This window comes from Lepidochelys kempii, chromosome 7, assembly GCF_965140265.1.
Source record: "Lepidochelys kempii isolate rLepKem1 chromosome 7, rLepKem1.hap2, whole genome shotgun sequence".
NCBI classification, from domain to species: Eukaryota; Metazoa; Chordata; order Testudines; family Cheloniidae; genus Lepidochelys; species Lepidochelys kempii.
The window spans coordinates 41181336-41194406 of NC_133262.1; the positions used below are offsets into that span (position 1 = coordinate 41181336).

Consider the following 13071-nt stretch of genomic DNA (forward strand, 5'->3'; position numbering starts at 1 on the left):
GCCGTCCCTAGCTATTCTGGGGCCCTACGCAGCCCCCCTCCCCCCCCAAGGCTCTGTGGGGGCGGGGGGGAGGGAAGAGGAACCTCCCCCCAGCTCTCACCGGCGGTGCAGCTGGGGCCAGGTCGCTGTACTTCCCTGAGGACTGCAGCAGGGCTGGGCCTGCACTCACCGGCGGCGGGGAGTAGGGGCAGGGCTGGGGCGGAGCAGGAAGCGGTGGAGTGGGGCGGGGGCTTTGCAGAAGGGGTGGAGTGGGGGCGGGGTTGGGGCGAAGCAGGGGCGGGGGCCATGTGGTAGAGGTGGGGCAGGGGCTGGAGCAGCACGCAGCTGCACAGGGCACTGACAAATTTGGTGCCCCAAATTTCCTGGTGTCCTACACAGCTGCGTACTTTGCGTATGGGTAGGGACGGCCCTGGTGAGAACCCCTGGCCTAGATGTTAAGACTTAATTAATATAAATAACAATACTTCACACTTCTGCAGCAATTTCCACCCTAGGATGTTGGAGTGCTTTACAAACATTAATTAGCTCCATGTCACTATTGGAGGAAGGGATCATCTATGTTTTGTTCACAGCCCCAAGGTCACACAGCCATTTAGTGGCCGAAGTGAAAATAAAACCAATATTTCCCAAATGCAAAGCCTTCTGCCTTAACCACTACACACACTCTATCAAACACAATGGTTTCCTCTGATTGGCAGCAAATACAAACATACTAAACCATAAGTTTACTCAGTATTTACCATGGTGATCTTCTCTGAATGAAGTCATCAATTCCTCATGACTCACTATAGTAAATATTTTAAAAGTTCTTTTCTGTTCATAAGATACTAATAAAATGTAACTGTAACCGGGCTATGGAGGCTGCTATGATATCACAGACTCCATGCATAAACCACAGTATTACTTTTGGCCCATTTCTACTAACTGGAGCACTGTACCAACACAACAGTTTCCAGTAACCACAGGGCACACATTCACATGCATAGCAAAGACTTTCTATTTTTAACAGTACAAAGGAATTTTACCTGAATTGATGGAAGTCTAATTTTTCAGAACTGCGTCGAAAAACCATTTAATGGGCAAGATCAGGGATGTAGTAACTCCTCATTACAGGTCAGTTTTCTCAATCTGCAGGACAGAATTTAGAAAAACTTGACTTTTAATACTACAAAACTATGCTTAGTTACCTGAAGCTGTGGCATAAACAATACTAACAGACGTTAAGCCAATAAAAACTGCTACCACAAAAATTATATCAAGCTGCTACATTAGTAGATAAACTACAACTGGACACAAGACTAGAGCACAGAATTTATTATGTTAAATCTAGTACTTTGATACAGCGGGGGATAAAGGACAAATTAGTGCCTTAAAGACAGACCATTCATAATACAAAAACAACAATGCAATATTCTGACTCTACTACTTCTGGTCTTTGTGTCATGACCCAGAAGCAGGTTGCAGTACCCATCCTGACTGGGTTGCACTGTTCATAGCCTCCAAGACACTGCACTCACATCACCATGGGAGCTCAAGGTATAAGAATTAAATACCGAATCACAGAAATCTAAGGCTGGAAGGAACCTCAGGAGGTCATCAAAGTAGCACCCTGATCTGAGACAGAACAAATAAAATTAGACCACCCCGATGAGCATTTGTCCAACATGTTCTTACAAATCTCCAATGACGGGGGATGCCACCACAACCCTTGGAAACTTATTCTAGAAAATAGCTACCTTTACAGTTCTTCCTAATGTCTAAATCTAAAACTACCTTTCTGAAGGTTAAGCTAATTATTTCCTGTCCTGTCTTTAGTAGACGTGAAAGACAACTGGATTACTGTATTCCGCTTTGTAACAGCTCTTAACAAATTTGACTTATCAGGTCACCCCTCTGTCTTCTTTTCTCAAAACTAAACATACCCACTTTTTTTTTTTTTAAACCTTTCCTTAAATAGGTCAGTTTTTCTAAAACTTTTAATCATTTTTGTCACTTTCCTCTGGACTCGCTCCAATTTGTCCACAGTATTTCTGAATTGTGACACCCAGAATTCGACACAGTACTCCAGCTGAGTCCTCTCCAGTGCCGACCAGGACAATTACCTCTCATGTCTTACAACACTCAAGTTAATATACACAATAATGAGATTTGCCTTTTTCACAACTGCATCACATTGTTGACTCATATTCAATTTGTGATACACTATATCCTCCAGATCATTTTCAGCTATTCTCCATTCCCCTTTCATTTTTCCTTTCTAATCACAATACTTGGCACTTGTCTTGATTGAATTTCGTCTTGTGGATTTCAGACCACTTCTCTGATTTGTCAAGGTTGTTTTGAATTCTAATCCAGTCCTTCAAAGTACTTGCAATGCCTCCCAGTTTGGCCTCATCCCCAAATTTTAGAAGCACACTCTCCACTCCATTATTCAAATAATTAATGAAAATATAGAATAGTACTATACCCAGGACATAGTCCTCCAAGACCCCACTAGGCAACACCCTCCCACAATTTGACACCAAACCACTGATGACTACTCCGAGTACGGTCTTCCATCCAGTTATGCAACCACCTTACAGTCATTTCATCCAGACCTAGTTTGCTTATGAGAATCGTCATGTGGGACTGTGTCAAAAGCCTTACTAAAATCATGTAGCAGTCTGTTGAAAAAACATCATTCCCGTGACACAAGAGGGAGATACAAGCTGATGGAAACTATTTGAACCCCAAATACTGATACACTGTACCTCAAAAGGACACCCTGTACCCACATATTCACCATTATATGATTATGATTGGGGCTGTCAATTAATCACAGTTAACTCACATGATTAACTCAAAAAAAAGTAACTGCGATTAAAAAATTAATCAGAATTAATCGTATTGTTTAACAATAGAATACCAATTAAAATGTATTACATATTTTTGGATGTTCTTCTACATTTTCAAAAATATTGATTTCTGTCACAACACAGAATACAAAGTGTACACTGCTCACTTTATATAATTTTTTATTACAAATATTTGCACTGTAAAAATGATAAACAAAAGAAATAGTATTTTTCAATTCAACTCATACAAGTACTGTAGTGCAATCTCTTTATCATGAAAATGTAACTTAGAAATGTAGATTTTTTTGTTGTTGTTACATAACTGCCCTCAAAAACAAAACAATGTAAAACTTTAGCGACTACAAGTCCGCTCAGTCCTACTTCTTGTTCAGTCAATCCCTAAGACAAACAAGTTTGTTTACATTTACAGGAGATATTTTAAATAAGAAGGCAGCAGTGTCACCTGTAAATGAGAACAGGCGTTCGCATGGCACTTTTGTAGCCGGCATTGCAAGGTATTTACGTGCCAGACATGCTAATCATTCTTATATCCCTTATGCTTCAGCCACCATTCCAGAGGACATGCTTCCATGCTCATGATGCTTGTTAAAAAAATAATGTGTTCATTAAATTTGTGACTGAACTCCTTGGGGGAGAATTGTATTTCTCCCATTCTGTTTTACCCGCATTCTGCCATGTATTTCATGTTATAGCAGTTTCCTTTGATGACCCAGCACATGTTCGTTTTAAGAACACTTTCACAGCAGATTTGACAGAACACGAAGAAGGTACCAATGTGAGATTTCTAAGGATAGCTACAGCACTCGACCCAAGGTTTGAGAATCTGAAGTGCCTTCCAAAGAGGGACAAGGTGTGGAGCATGCTTTTAAAAGTCTTAAAAGAGCAACACTATGATGTGGATAGAACCCAAACCACCAAAAAAGAAAATCAACCTTCTCCTGGTGGCATCTGACTCAGACGATGAAAACGAACATGTGTCGGTCCACTCTGCTTTGGATCATTATTGAACAGAACCCGTCATCAGCATGGACACACGTCTTCTGGAATTGTGGCTGAAGCATGAAGGGACATATGAATCTTTAGCACATCTGGCACATAAATATTTTGCATTGCTGGCTACGACAGTGCCCTGCAAACGCCTGTTCTCACTTTCAGGTGACACTGTAAACAAAATGTGGGAAGCATTGTCTCCTGCAAATTGTAACCAAACTTGTTTGTCTGAGTGATTGGCTGAAGTAGGACCAAGTGAACTTGTAGGTTCTAAAGTTTTACACTGTTTTATTTTTGAATGCAGTTATTTTTGTACATAATTCTACATTTGTAAGTTCAACTTTTGTGATAAAGAGATTGCACTACAGTACTTGTATTAGGTGAATTGAAATATACTATTTCTTTTGTTTTTTACAGTGCAAATACTAGTAATCAAAAGAATAAAGTGAGCACTGTAAACTTTGTATTCTGTGTTGTAATTGAAATTAATATATTTGAAAATGTAAAAAAATCTAAAAATATTTAAATAAATGGTATTCTATTATTAACAGTGCGATTAATAGCAATTAATTTTTTAATTACGCGTGACAGCCCTAATTATGATATGTTTTGTGTAAAGTATGCCTTGTGAGGTATTATTCGAGAAGTCATGATCTGTTTAACATTCATAACTTCAGAGGATAGTAGGTTTTGCTACATGCTTGTTACTGCAATATGCTGAGAGTCCAGGAGATATCCACAGCTAGCCTTTTAGTGGCAACAAAAGAGCAACTAACAACCCCAACACAGATTTACATCAGGACTAGCTTGCTATGTGTTGATGGCCCATTAAGGACAATCTACTCTCCCAGTGGGCCCCTCCCAAAGACCCCTGAGAGAACACAATAGGGACTGCCTAGCCCCCGTGACCAGGAAGGATCTTTCCAGCCCCTCAAAGAGAGTTTAAAATGAAGGGGCAATGCCATCACCACTTGACTGCTCTCCTCTCCCACCTACTCTGAAGGAAACAAGAACTTTGGGAAGAAAAAGAACTGGGGAGATTGGTCCCAGGCTGAAAAGGGAATTCAGCCTGTTTACTAAGAACTGTAAGCAGCCTGCAACATCCAGTAGGGTGAGGAAAACTGCTTGATTCAAATCTTGCTTAGTCTGATAAAGTTTAGGACTTAGACTGTAATTTTAACCTTTTATTTCTTATATAACCAACCCCGACCTCTATGCCTATCACTTATAAATCACTTAAAATCTATCTTTCTGTAGTTAATAAACTTATTTTGATGTTTAACTGTAAACAGTGAGTTTGTCCTAAGTGCTTGGGGGATCTGCTCAGATTACAAAGGCTGGGCAATGTCCACTATCCTTTGATGACAACGCGAACTAATTAATGAGCTTGTATTGTTCAAGAGGTCTTGAGCAGTGTGAGATGGTACATTTCTGAGGGGCGAGGCTGGGTCGGCACGGGGAGGGGGAGGAAGTTTGCTGGTCTCTCCTTGTTTACAGTTCATGAGTGGCTTAGAGAGCATTCATGCAATTTGGCTGGTGTGTCTCCGCATGTTGTTGGCTGAGTGATCACAGCACCTGGAGGGGTTTGCTGCTTGTCACTAGTATAGCATTTTAAGAGACAGCCCAGCCCAGATTGGAGAGTTAAGGGGGCACAGCAGTCCCACAGGTCCAGGTTGTACCCCAGGGGTCTGTAACAAGGGCCTTAACCAGAAGTGATGATAAAAGCTGTATTGATTTTGACTGTACATTTACTGGTTAAAACACTTTTTGTTTTTGTTTTTTAATATCTATCATTCTGCTGGCACGAAAGCATGAAACCAAGCAAGCTGAATTTTTTAAAGTTTAACTTCTCCTAAATGAGAAGTTCTTTTCAAAAGGTTACTTCTGTCTCCAAAAATGTTTTAAAAGCAGTGTACACTAAATCTTTCAAAATTGATACCAAGAGGAAGCCTTGCACCATAAGTGAAAAACTAAACCTGCCACCCACTACTGATGCTGCTAAAATCATAAAAGTAAAAAGAGATATAGTTAAAATGCCATCAATCTCCACTACAAGTCAAGCATCAATATGATAAAAAGGCTCAGGACAGAAAACCCAAGCAACCAAAAAGATATACACAAAGCAACAAAAACCATGACACGATTACTTTCTGAGTTTATTGACATAACTTTGCAGGCAGAAATTATTGTTTTTGCTAGTGATGTGAGAGTATTGTACTGTGGAAATCGCTCTATATCTACTTTTGGTAAGACAACATTTCCACACAGAATGAAACACTAAGCTATGCATTAATTATTTTAAGAAAGAAATAAGATTTTGCCATATATATGCATACATTTGTACTACTACTATGATTTTGCTGTCTCTCTTATGTCTTCTTTAATTCACAATTTAGTGCTATTACTGAATAGTAAATTAAATGTAAACAACATACTACTAGGGAATAAATTTTTAACATACTTTTTTTAAAAGGAGACAACATTCAGCGGGACTGGTGTTCTTCAATCTGTACTGATGGTGCTACAGCTAACATGGACAAATAGCAGTCTTTTTACCTAGAAGAGGGAAATACAATTACATACGCATTAAAATCAGGAGCTTACTAAAATTCTATTTAAAATATATTAAATCAATAATTTAATTATACCATAAATTAATACAATTCAAATAATTTAGCATGGTGGATTTAAAATATTTCAGTCATTGTGGATAGGTCTCTGAAAACATCCACTCAATGTGCAGTGGTGGTCAAAAAAGGGAATAGAATGTTCAGAATCATAAGAAAGGGATGGATAAGAAGACAGAAAATATCATATTGCCTCTATATAAATCCTTGGTATGCCCACATCTTGAATACTGTGTGCAGACGTGGTCGCCCCATCTCAAAAAAGATATATTGAAATTGGAAAAGGTTCAGAAAAGGGCAAAACAAAAATGATTAGGGGTATGGAGCATCCGTCATATGAGGAGAGATTAATAAGACTGGGACTGTTCCGCTTGGAAAAGAGACAACTAAGGGGGGATATGATGGAGGTCTATAAAATCATGACTAGTGTTGAGAAAGTAAATAAGGAAGTGTTATTTACTCCTTCTCATAACACAAGAACTAAATGTCACCAAACGAAATTACTAGGCAGCAAGTTTAAAACAGACAAAAAGTATGTATTTTTTCACACAACACACAGTCAACCTGTGGAACTCCTTGTCAGATGATCTTCTGAAGGCCAAGACTATAACAGGGTTAAAAAAAGAACTAGATAAATTCATAGAGGATAGGTCCATCAATGGCTATTAGCCTGGATGGCCAGGGATGGCATCCCTAGCCTCTCTTTGCCAGAAGCTGGGAATGGGCAACAAAGGATGGATCACTTGATGATTACCTGTTCTGTTCATTCCCTCTGGGGCACCTGGCATTGGCCACTGTTGGAAGACAGGATACTGGGCTAGATGGACCTTTGGTCTAACCCAGTATGGCCATTCGTAAAGATGCTTATTCCAGCTCAAAGGGGGCATCTGGGTAACTTTTCCCCAGGGGAAAGGAGTCAAATCTATTACAGTTAAACCAGACAAATGTCAGCCTTCCTTAAGAATATATTTCCCTTAATGTGCCAGTACAAGTAGAATGCTTACAAAGTACTGTACTTTGCAAGAAATGTTAGTTTCTTTATCTAGCATCCTTTGGTTAATTCCTTGACTTGTTGCTTACTTGGTGATAAGGAAACAGGTAACTACATTCTACAGATCTTTAAAAATACCAGCAAGTCAAGAATCAATATCAAATCCATGGAAGTTTAATGGAACATGAGGCATGTTATGATCTCATATTTCTAAAACTAAAAAGGCATTGACAGTTTAAAATTCCCATATATTAAACAGACATCTTTACCATCCGTGCACTGTTTGCCACTTGAACATTGCAGTTTTGGGAACCTCAAAAAGAAACTGATCATAAAAAACATGAAACTGGCTTCATTGATTTTCAATTTCCAAGCTAAGAGAAACATGTAAAGCAAGTAGCAATTATAATAAGGACAAAATCAGACTTTTAAAATATTAGTTTTAATAACTTAAAAGTTATTAACAATGCATGTTTCTTTACAATGCAATATTTGTTCTACTGTATTCATTATTAGCAGTTTCCCTTTACTCTCAGGGTTAAAGGTTAAGAACATAACTGCCATACTGGGTCCATATCCAGTCTTCTGACAGTAACCATTGCCAGCTGTTTCAAAGGGGAATGAACAGAAAAGGGAAATCAAGTGAGCCAACCCCTGTCATCCAGTCCCAGCACATGCCAGTAAGAGGTTTAGGAACACCCTGGGTGTGGACTTGTATTCTGGACATTTTGGCTAATAGCCATTAATGGACCTATCCTCCATGAAAGTCTCTAATTCTTTTTTAAACCCAGTTATAGTTCTGGCCTTCACCTCACCCCCTGGCAACAAGTTCCTCAAGTTGACTGTGTGAAGTACTTCCCCTTCTTTGTTTTAAACCCACTGTCTATTAATTTCATTGGATGACCCCAGGTTCTTGGGTTATGTGAAAGAGTAAATAACATTTCCTTATTCCCTTTCTCCATACCATTCACGATTTTTTAGATTTCTATCATACTCCCCCTTAGGCATCTCTTTTCCAAGCTGAATAGTTCCAGTCTTTTTGGTCTCTTCTCATACAGAAGCTGTTCTATACCCTTAATCATTTGTGTTGCCTTTTTTGTATCTTTTCCATTTCCAATATATCTTGTTTGAGATGGGGTGACAAGAACTGCATGCAGTATTCAAGGTGATGGATGGGTGTACCATGGATTTATATAATAGCATTATGATATTTTCTGTCTTATTATCTATCCTTTTCCTAATGGCTCCTAACATTTTGTAAGCTTTTTTTGATTGCTGCTGCATATTAAGCATATGTTTTCAGAAAACTATCCAGGATAACTCCATGATTTCTCTGTTGAGTGGTAACAGTTAATTTAAACCCCACCATTTAGCATATATACTTAGGATTATGTTTTCCAATGTGCATTACTTTGCATTTATCATCACTGAATTTCAGCTGCCATTTTGTTGCCCTGTCACCCAGGTTTGTGAGAGTCTTCTGTAACTCTTCACAGTCTGCTTTGTACTTAACCATCTACCCCTCAAGAATTGGACACAGACACACCCCTCCCCAATCTTCCTTCCGTTACTGCCACAAACCAAGAACCCCTAAGAACCAGGCACTCACAGTCTCCCCTCCAAGGTCCTGCCTGCGGCCCAGGCAACCCATTAACCCCATCAAGAGCTGGCACATGCCCCCTCCCACGCACGCACCCCTCCCTGCAGTCACTACTAAGGCGCAGCGCTCCCCTCACCTCCCAGGCACAACCCCCTCATGCTTAGTCCCCACCCCAACAGCTGGTACCACGGGGGGGGGGGGTCACTGCACCAAATCCCTGCGAGTGGATAGTCAGCTGAGCCCCCCCTGCACAGCACCACCCCACCTCCGGGTAACCCGCCAGACAGCCCGGCTCCCTGCACTCACCAGTCGCCTCGCCCTCCACGACCCAAGCCACCAGCCGGCTGGGAATGATGCAACCAAAAGAAAGCATGACAGGAAGCAAAGGAACACGCCTGCCTGCTGTATCCAATCACCGCGCTCCATACACAGGCCGCAACAAGGCAGCCTCTGATTGGTCAAGCGGGTCTCTTGGTAACTGTAAATCATGGGGGATGTGATGGTAGGAAGACTGAAGAGGTAGGGCGAGGGGAATGAGTGCGTGCAGAAGTGACGTGACGTGCCGTGACGTGCCGTGACGTGACCCACGCCTGGGTTTTGCAGGGGCGTTTCTTGGGAGACCGCACGCGTGACAGGGGGAAATAGGCTGGTGCTCGGTGCTGCACCCGAGTCTGTGGCGTGTTGACAGCCTCAGCCCTTACATGCTGCGTGGGGGCTCGGCGTAGCGGTGCTGAGTTAGAGCATTTGCACGCTGGGGCTCTCTGCATCTGCAAACCGTGCGCTCCTAGCTTCAGACACGGAATCCATTTTAGACGACAGATCTAATTCAATTGAGGGCTCTGCTCTGCAGGGGGGATAGCCCCCCCCCCGCACACATACCGTGTGTACCCCCGAAAGCTAAGCCGGCATAAGAGGCACCCGATGTATACAATATAATTTCAACTGGTTTAGTTCCATCCGTCTCTGCTTCCCTTCTCTCTCCCCCCTTCCCCGTCTCTCTTTGTTGTTTTGCTCGTTGCTGTTCTTTTCATCCAAATTTTGCTCTCTCCGTCCTGGTTTTTTTTTGTTTGTGTTTTTAAATTACTCCTACACATACACTGAATTGGCCTGCCTAGAGCACAACGAGTGTGTGCAAGAACCAGTTTCTTAGGCTTGCTATTTAGCAAATGGTCATACAAGCCACAGAGACACAGAATACAATAAAATACAAGCCTTATTTGGGAAACTGGATGTTGAGTCTCTGAATGCCAATTTAGAGTGGAAGTTTCCGTAACTTCCCTGCCTGCAAGCAAATCACTTGTGACTTTGGGGGTTTCTTAAGATTGCCTACAAGAGTGCCTCTTAATTTTATTTTTTCTCAGTATTGATACTAGGTGAATGGAGATCAGTACTCCTCAAAGCCACCAAATAATTGGCAAATGGGTGAAGCATGAACAGTTTTTCAATGGTGAATTGTGATGGAAGAGTGGTAGGAATAATCTAAAAATAATGAGGTTCAATAATTTTATTCACACTGACAGTGTACTGGTTGGTGAGGTATCCTTAATGTATGGTGGGTTATTAGAATTGCCTGTTTGATTGAATTTATCTAACTTAATAGGGGTCCATGGGAGGAACAAATAGGAAAGCAACACAACAGATCTAAATGAGCACTTACCAAAGAAAGATAATGTGGCAAGCTGTTACTTTCAAGGATCCTGTCTCTGACAAATTGCAAAAGCTAGGACCTGGAGATCAAAAGAACAGTTAAAAAGCCGTTCTCTGGCGAGCTAGGGGGTCGCTTGTCAGAAGCTATCTAGGGAGACAAGCTGATATAGACAAACTAGGTAGTCAGTCTCTCTAAAGAAGTTGGGCCTTCCTAGTTCCAGGAAATATTAAGTCTTAGGGAAAAGTAGATATGACTATAGTCTGTTATTATTTTAAAAATGTTTTCTCAGAAATGCTTTGTTCTAAAAATTTTAATACTTTGCTTTAAAGAGGCTGAAACCTGTGTGGTCATTGTATATACCTCTGTGATTGTTCTTGGAAGGAACAAAGCTACGTGGTCTTTTCCAAATCACGTCTGCTGAAGTAATCACAGTTTATCCGATTAAGTGAGCTGTAGCTCACGAAAGCTTATGCTCAAATAAATTGGTTAGTCTCTAAGGTGCCACAAGTACTCATTTTCTTTTTGCAAATACAGACTAACACAGCTGTTACTCTGAAACCAGTTTATACTAGGGAACTTCAACCCACTGCCCACTCTGATAGTGGGAAAGTCATGTAACTCCACCCAAGATAGAAGTGAAAGCCTGAGGCCTGAGAAGGTATGCTCAAATAGACCAGGAGGGGTCAGAAATGTAGTTAGGCTAGTAACTGTGAGGTAAGCAAATTGCAATTGTTAGAATTTGTAAAAAATAACCAAGTAATGTAAGGGTAAAAGTGGTTATTATGACCTCGTGGTGATTTTGTTGTAAGATCCACAATCTTGTCCTCACAGCTCACAACAAAGCAATACAGACACTAACATTTGAAATACTACATTGGATTTCATTAGCTTTATAATATTGATGAGGCTAATTATTAAAATGTTTCATGTAATTGGAAGTAAATTGCTGCTAGCTACCTGTGCAATTAGTTCTGTGCTGTATTGGGATTACTTCAGCATTTTTCATTGTTGGAGTCAATGACTATGTAAGAAATTACTGCTCCACTATATATAATAAATAGGGCCCTACCAAATTCACAGTCCATTTTGGTCAATTTCAAGGTCATAGGGTTTTAAAAATAGTAAATTTCATGATTTCAGCTATTTAAATCTGAAATTTCATGGTATTATAATTGTAGGGGTCCTGACACAAAAAGGAGTTGGTGGGGGGATCACATAGTTACTATAGAGGGGGTTGCGGTACTGCTACCCTTACTTCCGCACTGCTGCTGGTGGTGGTACAACCACAGCAACCCTTCTTCTCTATTATTCCTGGCCATCCTTCCAAGTTCATGCCACGTTACATTCCTTAACACAGCCCTATATTCCATCTCTTTATGGGCTGCTCCTTCTTGGCCTGGTGGTCTCTCTACCAGTTCCCTAGCCCATTTCTCCTAGGCTGCACCCACTCTACCCTTCCCTCCCTAAACTCTGTTCCTGACAGTCTTCCCTGCCAAATCCACTTGACATGTCCCTCAGTGACTATGCTTCAGCTACTTCCAGCTCCCTTCCAGGTTAAATGATCTGGAGAAAAGGGTAAACAGTGAGGTGGCAAAGCCTGCAGATGATACTAACCTGCTCAAGATAGTTAAGACCAAAGCAGACTGTGAAGAACTTCAAAAAGATCTCACAAAACTAAGTGATTGGGCAACAAAATGTCAAATGAAATTTAATGTGGATAAATGTAAAGTAATGCACACTAGAAAAAATAACCCCAACTATACATACAATATGATGGGGGCTAATTTAGCTACAACTAATCAGGAGAAAGATCTTGGAGTCATCATCGATAGTTTTCTGAAGACGTCCACGCAGTGTGCAGCGGCAGTCAAAAAAGCAAATGGGATGTTAGGAATCATTAAAAAAGGGATAGAGAATAGGATGGCGAATATCTTATTGTCCTTATATAAATCCCTGGTACGCCCACATCTTGAATATTGCATACCGATGTGGTCCCCTCATCTCAAAAAAGATATACTGGCATTAGAAAAGGTTCAGAAAAGGGCAACTAAAATGATTAGGGGTTTGGAACGGGTCCCATGTGAGGAGAGATTAAAGAGACTAGGACTTTTCAGCTTGAAAAAGAGGAGACTAAGGGGGGATATGATAGAGGTATATAAAATCATGAGTGATGTGGAGAAAGTGAATAAGGAAAAGTTATTTACTTGTTCCCATAATATAAGAACTAGGGGCCACCAAATGAAATTAATGGGTAGCAGATTTAAAACAAATAAAAGGAAGTTCTTCACTCACCACACAGTCAACCTATGGAATGCCTAGCCTGAGGAGGTTGTGAAGGCTAGGACTATAACAGGGTTTAA

The 13071-nt window shown here is 40.7% G+C and overlaps 1 protein-coding gene and 1 non-coding gene across 4 annotated transcripts in view; both read right to left on the minus strand.

Moving 5' to 3' along the window:
• Positions 1 to 13071, minus strand: part of IARS1 (isoleucyl-tRNA synthetase 1) — a 198308-nt gene that overhangs the window by 171524 nt on the left and 13713 nt on the right. Inside the window, exons 1-3 of one of the 3 annotated variants that reach the window (XM_073352335.1) lie at positions 9370 to 9450; positions 6307 to 6401; positions 1026 to 1128 (exon numbers count right to left, since the gene is read on the minus strand). The gene's annotated coding sequence lies outside the window, so the exon portion shown is untranslated. Of the gene's footprint in view, positions 1 to 1025; positions 1129 to 3787; positions 3889 to 6306; positions 6402 to 9369; positions 9451 to 13071 lie in introns of those variants that run through there. The other 2 variants (XM_073352336.1, XM_073352337.1) reach the window with 2 other exon arrangements.
• LOC140915440 (small nucleolar RNA SNORA84) lies at positions 834 to 968 on the minus strand. Its single transcript, XR_012160177.1, has one exon. It is a non-coding gene; the product is annotated as a small nucleolar RNA SNORA84 (small nucleolar RNA).